The following is a 15,423-nucleotide window of genomic DNA, read 5'->3' as shown; positions in this document are numbered from 1 at the left end:
GTTGCTCTAAACTTCCTGACTTGCACTGACACAGCAAATTAAGCAAGCACAAGATACATCCCTGCCAACTACAGAGATGGTACAACCCCATCTGGAGACATGTAGCCAGGGGGAGCCAACAACCTGCTCAATCCAAGGCAGCTGACTACAGCTCGAGCAGCACTGGCTGCACTCAACACCCGGCATAACCTCAACACTTGTTTTCAGATGCCTCTGGGCCGTGTACCATGGCAAGAGGCAGTTGTAAGAAGAGGTTTACTGAACTAAAGAACTGTATGACCAGTGACAGAAAAACTATCCAGATCCTTTGCATGGGTAAAAAGTAATAATGCCATACCAACGAAATCAAACCCAAGTCTGATCATTTTTATACTTTTGCCTAAGAATGATTTTAAATGCCAGAATTATGAACTAAAAGTATGAAAAGTAAAAGTACTCATTTTGCAGAAGAAGTGGTCTCTGTCAGGTAAGCAAAAATAAAAAGAACAAGGTGTGTATATATAAAGTTGTGTGTATATAGTGTCGTATAGATATATTGTAACAGATTCAGCAGTATCATCATTGTATATTGTAGTAATCTCACATTTCATTTGCATGCATTGAGGTGTAACGGAGTTAAAAAGGCTTTTAATTTATTCTTGTTGCTAGAATATATTTGTAAATTGATCATTTCAAATTTCTGTTGAGTATTTGTGAATTTTATCTCTGAGTTATTATTATTGTTGTTTTTAATGTTTCCTGGGGGAAGTTAACTTGCTACACATCTTCTCTTCTGTACCCCCTGGGTTTCCATAGCTTCCTCTCTCTGCCCCTAAGTTCCAAATTACTGTTTGATAATGTAAGTTTTAATTTAATGCTGTTGTTTTGTTTTGTTTCTTTAAAAAAACAAAACGAAAATATGTTATTCGTGATAAAATCTGTTACATCCTTCCAAGCGACCAAGTGACTGCAGGATAGCTACTAATGGGCCAAAACCGAGAGAAAAACATGCATTTCTGAATTTAGCTACTTTAGTGTACAGCTGTGAAGTGTGGCATAAACTAAATGTGGTATACACTTCTGTTAAGATAATTGTAGATTCGTCAATTGTGTCTCCCTCTGGATATCAGAATTGTAGTTAGAGTTTAAAACTTTAATCTCTCTCCTGTCTCCTTCAGCCTGTATCTACTTTTTTTTACCACTCATTCCTTCTATCCCTTCTTTTTCCCTATTTTCTTTCTGTATACATCCCTCTGTGCTTCATTGCTTTCTCCTCCTCATCACATTCTCACCATTCTCTTCATCTTTTACCATACATATTCTTTCTTTCTCTCTCTTCCACCCAAAGGCACATCTCAGAGGGCAACATTTAAATTGTTGGTCTTTCTCCCTCTGTCTGTCTTTACATCCTCCCTCTTCTTCTTACAAGGATTCTCTCTCTCTCTCTTTCTCAACTCGTCTTGGATATCAGAGGAAACTAATTTAAGCTGGAGGTCTGAGCCTTCAGCTCTTTCCAATCTGTCAAAACAGAAGAATTGCTCCAAGATGAAAGGGCAGATCCAGGCCTCAGGATATTGAATAGGACTGAGGAAAGTTTTATATATACAGTAGACTTATATAATTTATATGTAACAGAAGGCACAGACAGGATATAGTATTGCCAGATGTCTTTGGAACCCCCCTAAATATCTAGTTTTAGCATGGCGAGGACAGAAAGGAGGCTTTAGAAAAGCCAGGTGATAGAAGACTGTCATGCATGGAAAAAAAGTTACGTAAGCAGAATACATAAGATGGTTTCGCCAAAACTATTTCAATTCTACTTTAAGGTGTGAAAATGGGGAGACTTGAGAAAGGAAGTAGAAAAGCAAGTGTATTGCAAGAACTTTTTCCATTTCTGTCATTATCTATGTAAAAACTTATCTCCTACAGAATGAAACTTATTTTACTCAAGTCACAGCAGTATCCATTGATTGGTCCAAATCCTTGTGATGAAGTCTGGTATAGACATTCATCGTCCCCAGAGGATGAATTCTGATGACTTTGGTGACTTTTCATTAAGTGCCATCAGCAGGTTATATTTGCCTCAGTGAATGTGTTAGCAGCACTTTGATGGATTGCTTTGAAATGTGGTACAGATATTCTTTGCAGGATGAATTATATTAACTTAGTTGACTCTCATCTATCCACTGTCATAGAGCCTTCATCAGGTCAACTTTTTCTTTTCTCCAATATGTTTTTACTTGTGTATAACCAAACAGAGAGCTACAGTGAAAACATCATATAACATTTGTGATCAGCAGTGTTGGACAAGTTACTTTTAAAATGTAATATACTACATATTACTAGTTCCATCATATGAAAGTAATATGCTACTTTACAGTATCATTACTGTAAAGTACTTATTACTTACTATTACTTATTACTCTACTTTTGCGTTACTTTGACCAAAATGAGTTCAGAAGAACTAATGTTCATTTTAAATGGATGGGGGTCATGTTGTTTCACAGCAGGTAATCAAAGCACAGAAGCTCCAGTTTATTACAGTTCATTTCAAATCCAGTGCTGCGCTGGTCTGACCCATTCATGTATTCACATACAGCGGTTACCACTTTGTATTAAAGTCCCCTGCCTATATTAATAATAGCCTGATGGTATAGAACAATTAAATAGCCTAGACCTTTTAAAATAAATGAATATCCTTGGACACAGGGAGGATCAGGCAGAGGACCAAAGTCTGATAATTATGAGATATGGATAAATATTAGTGGACCTATGATATGAAAAACAACAAACATATCTTGAGGTTAGCACAACAAGCAAATGGTATGTGAATCAGTCACTATGACTAGTGCAAATAATACACCAGACCTGGGAGACACACCTGTCAGTTCCTGGTGTGCTGGTCAGTGTGCTGGTTTGCAGTTGTAAGGGATGAGAATGGAAAAACAAAACAAAACTGGAGGCCAACTCCTTATCCTTGCTGCTTTCAGGCAGCCTTAGGACACAAAAGCAGTGCAGAAGATGTTGCAGGTGTATTAAGGAAACACACTGAACGTGATAATGCACAGTATGGCATCACCCAGATGTGCCGATAACCAGCACCCTTCTATATAGTCTGTAATGACATGGTAAGACACAGCAACCTTCAGGGTTGCGCACTGATGGAAGTGGAGTGGTTTTGATCAGTGTGGATAAATGAAAAATGAAAACAATAAACAGTTTATTTCAGTTGGTAATGTGTTATGTACATTGTAAATGTAATAATATTACCTGAAATCCTGTTTGTAACGCGTTATATTACTTAATTACTGCTAAAATGTAATATAATACTGTAACGTGTTACCTTTGTAATGTGTTACTGCCAACTCTTGTGATCAGTGGTGCAAGGTTATAATAGTTTTGTATTTTTCATTAGTTTTAGTTTATTTCATTTTGACTTTTTGTTTTCAAATTCAGTTAGTTTTAATTAGTTAGTTTAGTTTTTAGAGCAGATTTGCTATTTTTTTTAGGTTTTTTATTTTTTTATTTTAGTTTTAGTTTAGTTTTTATTAGTTTTAGTGTTAGTTTGAGTTATTTTTGTAAAGTGGTGTATTTGTCAGGTGCAAGATTCAAAATTGTCAGAATATATATTGTATAATAAAAACTCAACAAAAGATACAATTTTTAAAAAATGTATTCAGAGGACAGATGAACAGCCATCCACAAATCAAATATAAAAGTCCACAAGTTAGCAGTCATAAGTGCAAAATGTGTGCAATACTGCTTCTGAGGTTAGATGCAGGTACTGTGCTGGGTAAAAATCAACACAGCCAACAGACTTAAAACACACATGAACATGACAACATGAACCCTATCATGAGACACATCACATTGCTTGGCAGCCAGGAGTCAACAAACTCAAAAACCCAATTAAGTCTAGACTCGAGGTTTGATTCATGTAGACGACCCAACTCAAAATTAACTGAGGTGCAGCAGCTTCATGGCAAATCACTGCAGTTGATTTGCAATAGTACAGTACCTGGCATGTTATATTTGACATCATAAAGTGAATACAGTGAATGTTTTAGACACTGAAAGTGCACATGTATCCCGTAGAACACAGAGCCAGACAGATAGTTAAGATACTGCTCCATCTCAGCTGGACGCTGATGTGCTTTGCTTTTGAACTTACATAGCCCTCTGTCCAACAAACAAAAACAAATTATACGCTTTGCATGACTGACTGTGTGAATGGATAAGTGTGTGTTTGTGTGTGTGTGTGTGTGTGTGTGTGTGTGAGAATGAGAGATATGAGTGTGCTTCAGTCAAGCAACAATGTCTTGTGGATCTTGAGGAAAACGTGCTGCTCCAGAAATGTGGTTGATCTGTTTCTCAGGCCAGATGACAACAGTCCACACACAGAGAATATGTTGGGCAGGGGCACTAACAAGATCCAATGCCACAGGGGCAAGTTTTGGATAGAGAGCCTCTCTTGATCTCCAGAACTGCAATGGTGTCTCATTAAACACACCCCGTTTGACCTCGTCAACATACTTCTTCATTTCAGTCAACAGACTATTGGTCACATCAAGCAGATTTGTCAATGATATGTTGAGCTCCATATGGGATACAAGAAAGCAGAATTTCTGAAGGACAGTAGGAGGGGAACTTGTTGGAGTTTGAGTGACCCTTGCAGTAGCAACATAATCTTGAGAAACAGTAGTTGGGTTAAACTGAGCAGCCAGGTTTTGCACAAAAGACTGTGCTGCCCTCCTCAGTAGCACTGTGTCTGGTGTTTGAAGAACCAGAGAAACACTTGAATCCATTAGGCAGGCTGCTGCTGGTGTAGCATCAAACTGTGGGGAATCAGGGCTAAGAATGGCAGCAAAACGTTCTCACAAGGACTTCAGCAGCACTTGAGCTAACTGGTTCCCAGCAGTAGTTGTCAGCAAGTGTGCCTAGAGGCTGAGAGGGCATGGTACTTGTGTGAGTGACTGGCTGTCAGTCTGACGCTGGTCTGTGTAAGTGGCAAAGGGCTTCAGCAGCTTGACGAGGTTCTCAAGCTTATCCCAATCGCTTGTGAGAAGCGTGTCCATGCTCAGCTCCTCAAGTACTTGGGTAAGTTAAGCTCTGAACTTGGCAAAAAAAGCTTTTAAAAATGCTACTCCTTCGTCCTGGAATAATTTTCAGAGGGATCTGAAACTGGCAGAGCTGATCACTGTGGGGGAATTTAATTTAATTTTAAAGGATCAAGAAATTAGCTCTTTTAGTCAATGTGACTATTCCTAAATCATTTTAGAAATTGTACTCAAATCATTTTTGTTCTTGTCCTGCACCTTGTATTTCATTTTAATTGCATACTGTGGTTTTTATCCATTTTTTTGTGTATGACAGTTGTATATGTCTGTTTGCCTTGTTGTAACCTGTAACGATGTTTTATGCTGCCCTCTTTGCCACGTCATTCTTGAAAAAGAGATTTTTAATCTCAATGAGGCTTTTACCTGGTTAAATAAAGGATATGCAATTATATATGTATACATATATATATGTATAAATGTGCTGTTCTAACATGTGCCACAATCCTGGACCAGAGTTTTGCCACACTTTTTGATCATTGCTGTATTTGCCACTGACGATCTCCTCACAGCATGTACCAGGTTTCTTGCTCTTGTTATGAGTGAATCAGCATTTGGGTGCTTCATGGCATCTTTCAGTGGGAGCTGAACGGTGTGGGCAAGGCATGGCATTCTCTGGAAGTTGTTGTTCTCCCCATCATCTGGCAGGTCAAGTTCTTTGCAGAGCAAAAAGAGAAAACAGACAATTAGATTATTTAAACATCAAATGTAAAACACACACAAAAAAATAGTTATACAGTTTAATAAAATATGATTCATGAATTGGGACTTTGGCTGTACTAACTCTTGGTTTTAGAGCAGGGATCATATAACCTCTCTTGATTTTACAGGGAGCCAGTGCAGAGAAGCTAAAACAGGAGAAATATGATCTTGTTTCTTAGTTCCTGTCAAACCATGTTTTGGATTAGCTGGAGACTTTTCAAAGACTTATTGGAGCTACCTGATAATAGGGAGTTACAGTAATCCAGCCTAGAGGTAAGAAAAGTGTGGACCAATTTTTCTGCATCTTTTTGGGACAGGATAGGCCTAATTTTTGCAATGTTACGCAGATAAAAAAAAAACGCAGTCCGTGAGGTTTGTTTTAAATGGGAATTGATCAACTCTTTGTGCTTTTCAAATGGACTTTCAGATTCATGGGGTTTCTCCCCTTGCGAAGTATTTTACATATTTTATCACCTGCTTCCACTACAAGGCACTTGCTTCTGTCTTTGAAACGGTTATATTTAAAGAAATCCCAAATAGGATTCTGCTGCTTTCTCCCAACTTTCGCTGTAGCCATGATGTTAGCCGGAGTGGGCAGATTGTCAACACATGATGTCACGATCCATGAGGTGCCATACGGTGCAGACAGCTGGCATATAACCGGCAGCACTAAATAAATAGATTTCACACCAACCCCAAGGCTTATATTTAACATAAATTGACAAAGACAAAAATGAAGGACATTTTTGCTAGTTTGTTTAAGTTATCTGTAAACACACAATACAATTTACTTATTATTTTTTAAAAACTAATTTTTATTTTTAGTTCAGTTGACGAAAATGTTTTTTCAATTCTAGTTTTCGTTAATTAAAATACCCTTGCACTCCCAACTTGTCAAGTACAGATACTTGGTCAGTGGCCCTACACATCAAAGTCTGATGCAAGCAGTACCTCTCTAGTGTCACTTTGGATGCCCGGGGATGGTGTGTCAATATCCACTTTTGAAGTACATCACATATGTCACATGACATACATCACACGCATTAGTTACCAATACCTTGGTGCATCGGTAATTAATGCACTAATGGACCTTTACTTCTGTAAAAGTATTAATACAACACTGTGAAAATAATTCAGTACAGTATTTACACATTGTAAATGTTAGTTAAAGGGGAAATTTACCACCTTTTATGTGAGATGTCTAATCAGTGTTGATCAGTGACATGCACAGACCCTTTCCTCTTACAAAGCGTGTGTGCAAAAATGTGCACCCTGCCAGCAGGCATACCACAAGGCATGCAATGCTGGGAGGTTTCTGTGTGTCTGCCGGCACCAGAAGGGCTCTTAAGGCATAAGTACATACTGTTAATTTGTGCACAGCAACAAGCAGGCGAAATGTCTGTCTCGATTATATATGATGTGTCTCAAGATCTACACTGCAGCTGCTACACATACACATTCACTGTCTACATTTATCATTTATTTATAACACAACAACAAAGAAAACAATGCCACATTGTGCAGGCTTTAGTGACTGAGAAAACCAACCAACCTACCCTCCAAACTATTCAAGGTAGGCCTGTGTTCAGTTACATCAAACAGGCTAAGTGTGTTTTCTTCTCCTCTCCTCTCCTCTCCTCTCCTCTCCTCTCCTCTCCTCTCAATTTGTTCTTTTCTTCTCCTCATTTTCTTTCTCTCCTCTCTTTTTTAAAGTCACATACTAATTATTATAATTATCGTCTAAATAAGCTTTAAATATTTTTTTAAGATTCCCAGAGAACACACATGCAGCAGCTGCAGCGTCACGCTCCTCCTCCTCTCCTCAGTGCTCTTTGCACACAGCATGTTTGAGCAGCATCAAACTGCATGTCATATTTGTTAAAATGAATAATCAGAGCTGTGGTGTGGGGGGAAGAGACACTTACTTCAAACTGAGTTTTGGTTTATGAAGGCACGAGGAAGGGGGAAAGCAATATGGTGTTTGCTCACACTGAACAGTTGGTGAACCTGAATCTACTAGAGAGTTGGAGGGAGATGGTCGTTATTACATCAGACTAGCTTACTTGTTAAGTTTAATGGTGATTATTGCCTAAGTTAGTCTGGCTGTTTTGAAATGTTCCTGTTGCTGTTGGAACTGATTGCTTCCTGTTTGTTGTGTGTTTCTGTGCTTCAGTGCCTGGCCTTTTGACTATTTTCTTCTGGACTCCTTGACTATTGATTTTGGATTACGGACGGTGGATTGAGTGCTTAAACCCTCGGTGTGACCTCTGCCTGGTAAAAAAAAAGAAGAAGCTGATTTTGGATATGGACTGAGAGAGCAGAGACAGAGCTAGTTACTGACCAGTTAACTTGCTGCTAAGCTAACAGTTGACCAGCCGGCTAACAGCCGACTGTGCTAACAGCTTACGTCACTAAAAACAACTAGTACAACTGGACAAACATGGGTCAGAAGAATGTACTGTCGGCTAGGAGGTCGATGACATTAAAAAGTCGCTCAACTCAAAGGACTAGAGGTTCGCCAACATGAAAAGCAGGGTCGCCGACCTGGAGCACTACACCAGGATGAATGATGTTATCATCACTGGTCTCCACATTAAACCCTGATAATATGCTTCGGCGGTGACAGCTGACAGCGGGGAAGATCCCACGAAACTGGACGTTAGCTCCATGGAACAACAGGTGGCTACTCTCTGATAGTCCAGGGGGATAGAAGTGGACTGTGATAACATCGAAGCTTGCCACTCTCTGTCCAGGGACAAACTGGCTGTTGTCATGAGGTTTGTGAACAGAGAACATAAGACTGCACTGCTGAAACAGGGGAGAAAACCAAGGAACCAATGTATTCATGAATGAGCACCTGACAAACCACAACACAGACAAAGCTAAAATGCATGCTACCTGAAGAAACAGAAAAAAAATTCAACAAACCTGGACCACAAAATATTTATTAAGTGTTGATGGTAAGAAGTTTCGAGTAGCTGGACAAAGACTGAGTATCAACATGAGCTGGACTGGAAGGTAACAAACCTCTTTACGAATAACCATGACAAATACTAAAATAATTCACTCATCCACATCTGGAGGCAGTAGTTGCGCAACTCAGAGGATCAGTGAACATGGCAAAATGGAACTGCAAACATGTCATCTTGTTGAGTCAACGTCTAAACCAATCAGCTGTTAGATCAGGTGAAAGATAAGATAAGAAAAGATAAACTTAATTGGGTAACACTTCATAAGTCAGCCCGCGTTTTAGAGTGTACCTCTCGCCCACTTTCCCAGGAGTTAGTGTATAACTCCTGGGAACTTACATATACTTTCCCGGGAGTTAGAGCATAATTCCTCCCGGTCACTTACCACATACTTTCCAGGGAGTTAGTGTGGGAACTGCCCATTGGTTCGACAGCCCATTGGTTCGACATCCCATTGTTCCGACCATATTAAACTCATTGTTCCGAAGTCCGATCCGAAATCATCATGATGCCCTGTGGTTAAGGTCTGGTTAGGTTTAGGCACAAAAAAACACTTGGTTAGGGTCAGGAAAAGATCATGGTGTGGATTAAAATGAAAAAGAAAGTGACAAACACATAAGCCGTGAGCCTGCTCCGCCTCAAGCCGGTCGCGGCGCACCATATGCTCGCCGCGAGCTGTTCAGCACCGCGGACAGTCGGACTAATGGGATGTCGAACCAATGGGCTGTCAAAACAATGACACAGACCCAGTTAGTGTATAACGACGCGGTCACTTGGCATATACTTCCCCGGGAGTTAGAGTACAACTCGCAGTCACTTACCACATACTTCCCTGGGAGTTAGAGTATCCCTCGCAGTCACTTAGCACATACTTTCCCAGGAGTTAGAGTATCCCTTGCGGTCACTTACCACATACTTTCCCAGGAGAGTATAACTAGTCGCTTATGTAATTTCCCGAAACTTATGGTTTAATTTCCTTATATGAATCTGTATATACAGTCAGGTCCATAATTATTTGGACAATGATACAGTTGTCATCATTTTGGCTCTGTACACCACCACAATGGGTTTTAAATGAAACAATGAATACCTGCTTAAAGTGCAGACTCTCAGCTTTCATTTAAGGCTTTTTTCAAAAATGTAGTATGAACCGTGTAGGAATTACAACCATTTCTTCACACAGTCCCCCAACTTTAAGGGCTCATAAGTATTTGGACAAACTAACATAATCATCAATTAAACAGTCAGTTTTAATACTTGGTTGCAAATCCTTTACAGTCAATGACTGCCTGAAGTGTTGGACCCATTGGCATCATCAGATGCTGGGTTTCTTCCCTGGTGATGCTCTGCCAGCCCTTTACTGCAGCCGTCTGCACTTCCTGCTTGTGTTTTGGGTGTTTTGCCCTCAGTTTTGGCTTCAGCAAGAGAAGCGCATGCTCAGTTGGATTCAGGTCAGATGATATGACTTGGCCATTGCACAACATTCCACTTCTTTGCCTTAAAAATGTCTTTGGTTGCTTTTGCAATATGCTTCAGGTCAATGTCCATCTGCACTGTGAAGCATCATCCAATGAGTTTTGAAGCATTTAATTGAATCTGAGCAGATAATGGTGCCCCAAACACTTCAGCTTTCATCCTGCTGTTCTTGTAAGCAAGACAAGACTTCACTAGAATAAATACAGAGGGTTTATCACAAGATGCAAACCATTGGTTAGCCTTAAAAATGGAAGGCCAGATTAGAGTTTGTCAAAAACCATCTAAAAAGCCTGTACAGTTGTGGAACAGCATACTATGGACAGATAAAACAAAGATCAACTACCAGAATGATGGGAAGACAAGAGAAGGAAGAAGGGAAGGAACTGCTCATGATCCAAAGCACACCACCTCACCAGTGAAGCATGGTGGAGGTACTGTTATGTCATGGCCATGTATGGCTGCCAGTGGAACTGGTTCTCTTGTATTTATTGATGATGTGACTGCTGAGAAGAGCAGCAGGATGAAAGCTGAAGTGTTTGGGGCTACATTATCTGCTCAGATTCAACCAAATGCTTCAAAACTCATTGGACGATGCTTCACAGTGCAGATGGACAATGACCTGAAGCATACTGCAAAAGCAACCAAAGACATTTTTAAGGCAAAGAAGTGGAATGTTCTGCAACGGCCAAGTCATATCATCTGACCTGAATCCAATTGAGCATGCGTTTCTCTTGCTGAAGCCAAAACTGAGGGCAAAACACCCAAAACACAAGCAGGAAGTGCAGACGGCTGCAGTAAAGGGCTGGCAGAGCATCACCAGGGAAGAAACCCAGCATCTGATGATACCTATGTGTCCAACACTTCAGGCAGTCATTGACTGTAAAGGATTTGCAACCAAGTATTAAAACTGACTGTTTAATTGATGATTATGTTAGTTTGTCCAAATACTTATGAGCCCTTAAAGTTGGGGGACTGTGTGAAGAAATGGTTGTAATTCCTACACGGTTCATACTACATTTTTGAAAAAAGCCTTAAATGAAAGCTGAGAGTCTGCACTTTAAGCAGGTATTCATTGTTTCATTTAAAACCCATTGTGGTGGTGTACAGAGCCAAAATGATGACAACTTTATCATTGTCCAAATAATTATGGACCTGACTGTATATATGAAGTGCAATAAAAACAAATGCTTTTGCCCTTTGCTCATGGCAGTTGATTCAGTCACTTTTATGTAGCCTATGTGTCATCAGGCAATTTCACCCACACTCCAGGGTTTTAATATTTATGTTTTGTTTACTTTTCATTGTATGAGTTTGAATAGAAAGCGCAGTATACTTTTTCTGTACGTAGAGTTTATTTCTTACAATATTCCCGTATCATCCCTCAGTTGTCTTCAAGTTGCTTGACTGTTTGTTTGTTTTTATCTGTCAATCTAACTACATCGCTCTGGCATAGTCTTATTGATCAAACAAGGTGTCAATCACAGTCACTCTGCTTAGACCAGCTGTCATTGGTCAAACAGGGAGGTGCACACTTCCCATTGGTTAAAGGTAGAAAGTCCCACCTCTCAGCGAGGAGCTTCTACTCATAGGCGCAGGAATGACACGAGCAGATGACAAAGAGAAATGAGTGAAATTACACAATGTCTACGGTGTGAAATGTTGATGTAAACACAAAGCCAACACTCCAAGATACTCGCAGGAGACGTGAGAGAGGAACCGAGGACCTGTGCGATGGGAGTTTTACCGCGTTTATCAGCGTCTTGGTGAGTTAATGCTAACGCAGCTAGCGATGTTAGCTCGTGCTGTAGATGATATCGGCGCCCGCCGCCATGTAAAGTGTGTGCTTCTCTCTAACTGTGGCGTTGTGACCTACTCCTAACAGTAAAGTACTACAGTTGTTTTGCCTCGAGGTCGTTGCCGTTTGTATTTGTGTTAGTAGTGTACTGTATACATTTGCACTAATACAGTTGGTTATGGATGTTATAAACGATGAATAGTCAAGCGTAACACAGGGTGTGTACTGGTGTAGCCCACAGTTTCGAAATATGTGTGTTAATAGCATACATGATTTTGTTATTCATAGTTAAGTTGAACAATGTTAAACAAATGGTTAAAAACATTAATTTTGTAGTTCAAAAGGAAATACGTAGTATTTGTAATTGATTAATATGCTTAATAATCACAAGTTATGGATCAATAGGCTAATAATTCATGATGTGAAATGTAAAGACAGGATAAAGTATTCCATGCTGAGAAAAACTGTACAGTTAAAAGTTATTCATCTGCTCACTTTGTGTTACTGTGATGTATTTATGTGATATTGATTATGGCCATAAAACAATTGAAGTTGATGATGCAAAATAGTAATAGCTCTGTTTCTACACTGGTGAGGTTTTTGAGATCCTATGGAAAATTACGTGTGGATTTGAGATTCTACCTGACGAGAGAGAGATGGCGAGCCACCCATGAACCTGATCTCTGCCTTGACCCAAGGAGTTGGATCAAGATCAACTATTATCCACAGGAGCCCATCCATTCTTCTATCTCCATCACTTGAGCGTCACACTCCAGTGTGGTAGTAGCATCACAGCAACCTTTTCCACTTGACTTGTGACTTAAAAAGTGCATTTGTTACAATAAAGGATTAAAACTAAACTGAACAGTTTATAATAGGCATCATGGCAGGGTGTACAATTTCTCCATTAGCATTTACTATGGCAATGGAAGTAATCATCAGGGCTTCTAAGTGGGTGGTAGGTGGGGAGAGACGGCAGAATGGGTTGCATCTTCCACCAGTTAGGGCTTACATGGATGACATGACACTGGTGACCACAACAATGCCATGTACAAAGAGGCTACTAGAGAAGGTAAATAAGAACCTCAAGTGGGCCAGCATGAAAATCAAGCCTAGTAAATCTAGAAGCATCTCGATATGTAGAGGGAAGTTAAGTGATAGGAAGTTTGTCATAGATGATGAGGACATCCCAACAATTAGGGAAAAGTCAGTAAAGAGCTTAGGTAGGTGCTACAATGTAGAGTTGAATGATAAGGAACAGGTGGTGAAATTTAGAAAAGATGTGGCTGAAGGATTGGATAGAATAGATAAATCAGAACTTCCAGGAAAGTTGAAGTTGTGGTGTTTGCAATTTGGGCTATATCCTAGGTTAATGTGGCCATTGTCAGTTTATGAAATTCCAATATCTGTTGTGGAGAGAATGGAAAGGTCGGTTAGCTCCTACATTAGGAAGTGGTTGGGCGCTCCTAGGTGCCTAAGTAGTGTTGCATTGTACGGAAAAGGGATACTTCAGCTGCCAGTATCTAGTTTAACAGAGGAATTTAAATGTACCAAGGTCAGGACAGAGCTCTTGTTATCTGGGAGTAAGGACGTGGTAGTTAGGAGTGTGGTTCCAAATCCAACCAAGGGGAGGAAGTGGAACCCAAGATCGGCAGTTCAGGAGGCAGAGGCAGCTCTTAGACATGCAGAGATTGTAGGTAATGTTCAGTTTGGCCGGGGAGGCCTGGGGCTTGGCTCAGGTAAACCGGTATGGAATACAGCAGGCCTCAAAGATAAAAGAAAGCTGGTTGTAGAACAGATACGCAGACAGGAAGAGATAGTAAGGGGTGCAAAGGTAGTGGCCCAGGCTAAACAGGGACAGTGGTTGAATTGGGAAAGTGTAGAGAGGAGGAAGCTTAGTTGGAGGGACCTGTGGAGTATGGAGGAGAATCGTATTAGATTCCTGGTAGGGGCTACATACGATGTGTTACCAACCCCCCAGAACCTAAAACTGTGGGTAAATGAGGACCCATCATGCCCATTGTGTTCACGTACCGCAACTTTAAAGCATATTTTGTCAGGCTGTAAAGTTGGCTTGTCACAAGGCCGATATACATGGCGACATAATCAGGTGTTGAAATGTTTAGCTGCAGGCATCGAAGGGAAACGAAGACAGGTGAATTCAGAAGGTGTTAAGGATAGGGGCTTAGTAATTCAGTTTGTCCGTGAGGGAGAGAAATACAGAAGGGATAAGTTAGTGTGGAGGCAAGGGTGTGGCCGCCTAGAAGGTGCTTGTGATTGGGAAATGCAAGTAGATTTAGGGGGAAAGCTTGTTGTTCCTCAGGAAATAGTCTGTACCAGGCAGAGGCCTGACTTAGTGTTGTGGTCAGTGAGTCAACAGATAGTTTATTTCATTGAGCTGACAGTTCCTTGGGAAGACTCAGTGGAAGAAGCCTATGAAAGAAAAAAGCTTAGATATGCAGACTTAGGAGCAGAAGCTGAGCAGCGAGGATGGAAGACTAGGATTTGTCCAGTGGAAGTGGGGTGTAGGGGATTCATAGCAAGATCAACTGTGTCACTCCTGGGGGAACTCGGAGTGCGGGGACAGAATTTGAGGAAGACAGTGAGGGAAATGTCAGATGAAGCAATTAAATGCAGCCAGTTTATCTATTACAGAAGAAATAATGTCAGCTGGGGGCCAGCAGGGGGAACTACTAAGCAGGGCACATAACTCCTTGAGATCAGGTGGAGAGATCCACTTCCTGTCAGGAGAAATCCAGGAAGAGGAAGTATTTAAGTGTGGGAGTGGCCTATTGGAATCCATTTTGTTTGAGGCCATGCGGCAAGGTGAGTGTGCTTGCTGATCCTGTAAGTCCAGTTAGCTCCTTTAACTTTAGCTTATATTGTAGTTATGCTATGTAGTGTGTGAAATAGAGTATGGTGAATGTGACAGGAAAGCTAGTATCAGCATTGCTTCTGCCTGGAGCTCGCATGTATGGAGCCTGGGTTTGGTTGAAGATGGCAGTGCTGTTTGGGCTGAGAAAGCCATGTGTAAGTAAGAAGGAAATCCAGGAAGAGGAAGGTTATTTAAGTGTGGGAGTGGCCTATTTGAATCCATTTTGTTTGAGACCATGCTGCAAAGTGAGTGTGTTTGCTGATCCTGTGAGTTCATTTATCTCCTTTAACTTTAGCTTACATTGTAGTTATGCTATGTAGCGTGTGAAATAGAGTATGGTGAATGTGCTAGTAAAGGTAGTATCAGAATTGCTTCTGCCAGGAGCTCGCATAAACGGAGCCTGGGCTTGGTTGAAGTTGGCAGTGCTGTTTGGGCTGAGATCACTGTCCAGCCTCCTGGAGGTGTCATTGTTGTGAGGGCTCGTCCTGGGGAGGTAGACTGTACAGCCTAACC

The 15,423-nt window shown here is 40.7% G+C and overlaps 1 pseudogene; it reads right to left on the bottom strand.

Annotated features, from left to right (window-relative positions):
* Nucleotides 1–4,279: 4,279 nt before the first annotated feature.
* On the bottom strand, nucleotides 4,280–5,705 carry LOC144463906 (uncharacterized; annotated as a pseudogene).
* Nucleotides 5,706–15,423: the final 9,718 nt, after the last annotated feature.

The sequence above is a fragment of the Epinephelus lanceolatus genome, chromosome 7 (genome assembly GCF_041903045.1).
Source record: "Epinephelus lanceolatus isolate andai-2023 chromosome 7, ASM4190304v1, whole genome shotgun sequence".
NCBI classification, from domain to species: domain Eukaryota; kingdom Metazoa; phylum Chordata; class Actinopteri; order Perciformes; family Serranidae; genus Epinephelus; species Epinephelus lanceolatus.
The sequence above is the reverse complement of the archived record's forward strand: the minus strand, read 5'-3'. Positions and strand labels throughout refer to the sequence as shown.